Source organism: Vicugna pacos, chromosome X (assembly GCF_048564905.1).
Source record: "Vicugna pacos chromosome X, VicPac4, whole genome shotgun sequence".
Lineage (NCBI taxonomy): Eukaryota > Metazoa > Chordata > Mammalia > Artiodactyla > Camelidae > Vicugna > Vicugna pacos.
Genome location: NC_133023.1, coordinates 69,649,707 through 69,652,467, shown reverse-complemented (window position 1 = coordinate 69,652,467; position 2,761 = coordinate 69,649,707).

Here is a 2,761-nt window from a genome sequence, read left to right as displayed (position 1 = left end):
TAATTTGAGTTAATTTTTGGATATGGTGTAAGAAAGTGGTCCAACTTCATTCTATTGCAGGTGGATATCCAGTTTTACCAACATCATTTATTGAAAATATTGCCTTTTTTTCTGTTGAATGGTCTTAACATCATGTCAAGAATCATTTGAATATATATGTGAGGGTGTAGTTATTGGCTCTTATTTTCATTCCATTGGTCTATTCCATGTCTACCACTATGCCAGTACCACAGTGTTATGGTGTCTACAGCTTTGTAGTAAGTTTTGACAGAAGGAAGTGTAAGCCCTCCAATGTTTTTATTCTTCTTCATGATTTTTTTTTCCATTTAGGGTTCCTTGAAATTCCATATGAATTTTAGGATGGATTTTTCTATTTATGCAAAAATATTTTTAGAATTTTGATAAGGATTGCATTGAGTCTGTAGATTGCTTTGGGTTGCAATGATTTCTTAACAATATTGCTTTCCAGTCCATGAACACAAGATGTCTTTCCATTTATTGGTGTCTTCTTTCATTTCTTTCAGCAATGTTTTCTCAGTATTGACTGTGCAAGTTTTTCATCTCCTTGATTGATTCCTAAGTAGTTTATTCTTTTAGATGCTATTGTAAATGCAATGGTTATCTTAATTTTCTTTTCATATTTGTCTTCGTCAATATATAGAATAGAAACTGATTTTGTGGATTGAATTTCTATCTTGCAACCTTGCTGAATTTATTAGTTCTAACATTTTTTTGCATGTAATCTTTAGGGTTTTCTACTCATATGATCCTGTTGTGAGCAAACAGAGATAATTTTACTTCTTGCTTTCTAATTTGAACGCCTTTTTTTCTTGCCTGATTGCTCTGACTGACTTCGAGTACTTTGCTGAATAGAAATGGCAAAAGCACGTATCCTTTTCTTGCTAATACACATTTTATTTTCATGCTTTAAAAAATAAGTCTTCATAATTAATCTGGCAATCAAATATTCAGACATGAAATGTATGAATATAATAGACATAATCCTTAATTGGCATTTTAAATTACATTAAGTTTTCTACTGATAGTTAATATAAAACATTTGGACCTGGATAATAAATCATTGACATCATTTTGGCAAAGTTCACAAGTTAGGTTTTATTCAAGTTAGATCTACTATCAGAATCTTATAATAAAATGTTTTAAATATTCTAAAATGTATATATTACATTTGTCCTAATCCATGTATAATTATTGCCTTTATATTTAGGTTGCAGTTAGTTTGTAATATAATTACATAATTAAAGTTTTAAAGTGTGCAAGAACTGTATTATATCTCTTGCATGCATTTTAAGATATAAAATTAACATGATTTCAAAAATACTTTCTTGGATCAAAGAGATAAATTCTCAAAGAAATGTGAACAACTCTTAAGAAGCAGCTACATTTAAGGCATGAATTTCTGAAGTATTGTTGGTATAGTTGTTTCTTCAGTTAGCATTATCACACTTGAGTAATATATAATGATTATCTCTCAAAATAAAAAACAACATGAACACTATGCTAGTAAAAATAATAAACATGTACTTTGTAGAAAGAAAGCTTGACTTTGTGCTCTTGTTATATTACCATTAACCTTAATACTTAAAAAATGAATACAGTTATAGTCACTTTATGTATATACATTTGTACATATTTCTACAACACTGTCTTTTTTAGGAAATAAACTTCTTGAGGTATGCATTGTATTTGTTTAATTTATTAATGTTTACTTGATAATATATTTGCTGATTAATCAGTTAAATTACTTAAAGAAAATGTTAAAATGGTTATTTTGCAATCAATAGAACTTAATACATAGAGCAATCAACTTTCTCTCATTGGCTTTACCTTTTCCACATCCAATTTTACCAACAGTTAAGGAATTAAGGTTAAGTCATATTAAAGGTCACCAAGCATGAAAAGGGCATCCCAGATTGGAGTTTTGTGCTGACTCAAAATTTCAGTTACATTGTCAAATGAAATCTGCTTATTTTCAAAACCACTAGCTCATCACCTCCCTGAAATGATGGGTAATAGCTTTCTGGATCTGCAGTGATAGACTTAAAGTACTGTCATTGCTCTGAGGCCAGAGGAACTTCCTGGAGTTGACTGCCATAGGCAAATTTCTGTATGCTGTGTTTAAGTTAATAAAGATGCAGTTTAAGTTTTTCCAGTGAGAAATCTCTTGAGTAATTAGTGCATCAGGCACCTTCACATTAGCATATTTCATTTTTTGAAATGGTAATACTTCTCCTAAATTTCAAGTTTTATCTGTAACAAAAGGTAATGCAATTAGGGGGCTATCACAAGGTAAATGTGTTGTCTTATCCTGCTCTTTTTAACTTAGCCTTAACTAGATCTCTTCTTGGTCTGTGAGATCCACATGTAATCTTATAACATCGTTTCTTTGTGTGTATGTGAAATGCTAATATATGTTATATTAATATGTATTATGTAAATACTAATACATATTTCATTTATCAATATTGTATGTTATCTTATTCATCTATGAAATATATGTATGCTATTTCTTTAAAGAACCCATTTACTCCAGTATTCCATTGGAAACTAGTGCTTAGTAAATTGTTTTTGCTGGTCCCATTCACACAGATCTACATTAATTTGTGTAAAGATGCTTACTTCTTTCTTTGACAGCCATTTTAGGCATTAAGTAGTGGACATAAGTAAGGCTCAAATAATAAAGATACGCAGAGAATGGAAGAAATATTTGTAAATTATAATTCTGACAAAAGAGTTTTGT